Source organism: Macaca thibetana, chromosome 13 (assembly GCF_024542745.1).
Source record: "Macaca thibetana thibetana isolate TM-01 chromosome 13, ASM2454274v1, whole genome shotgun sequence".
Lineage (NCBI taxonomy): Eukaryota > Metazoa > Chordata > Mammalia > Primates > Cercopithecidae > Macaca > Macaca thibetana.
In genome coordinates this window covers 22,489-23,428 of record NC_065590.1, presented here as the reverse complement: position 1 = coordinate 23,428, position 940 = coordinate 22,489, and positions in this window count along the sequence as shown.

Here is a 940-nt window from a genome sequence, read left to right as displayed (position 1 = left end):
GGGAGGAGCCCAGGCCGCCGCCCAGCTCCGCCCCCAGCCCCACGCCCCGGCAGACCCGGCCCGAGCGCCGCGGGCACCGCCCTGAACCTCCTCGAGGGCCCGCTGCGGGCGTGCAGAGCTGGGGACGGTGGACCTGACTCCTGCGTTCCAGCCGTGGGTGGCACCTCTTGTGGGAAGCAGGGCAAAACCACTTTGGTCAGGGGCTCCTCATGCCTTTCTCGCTTCGTAGGTGACCAGTATCTCCTAAGAATGTTAACCATCAGTAACCGGGACCCCAAACCCACCAAGGCACCCCTCGGGTCACCATTGCTCTAACTTTGAATTTGGGTCTCCTTCATTTTGCCGCTGGATGCGTTAATGTGCGCGACCCACAGCTCCAGGCGGCGGTTTCCTGGCGGAACGGGACCGCCGCCACAGCCTGGGGGTCTGCAGTGGGGGCTGGGACCAGCCCCGGCCGCCGGCCCGTTCCGCGTACCCCGAGCCGGCGCTGGTTCGGCGCTGGGAACGTGCACCGGGGCCTCTGTACTTGGCGCTGCGCGCCTGCCTGAGGGAAGGAGGTTGCTCCCAGCTGTGCCGGCCCCAGCAGAAGGCTGCTGGTGGTGGTGCTGGGGCAGGTCTGCCTTGGTTCCATGGGACAGGAAGGGACGTTACCAGAAGAGATTCATCTCTTTCTCTTGGTCTGGGCAGCCCGGGCCTTTGGAGGGTGGGACCGCTGCTACCTCCACCCGCATGTTCTTTGCTGCCTGTTGACTGCCAGTGTTTCCTGTTTTGTTTCTCTGTTTCACTATCTATTACTTTTTGCCTTAAAAAAAAAAACCAAAACAAGTATTACTATACAGCAGTTGCCTATTTATTTTAATTTACTATTAATAGTGGATTGCTGTGTTTCCTCCTACAAACACTGAAGCCTGAAATCCGCCCCCGTCCGGATTCTCTCCTG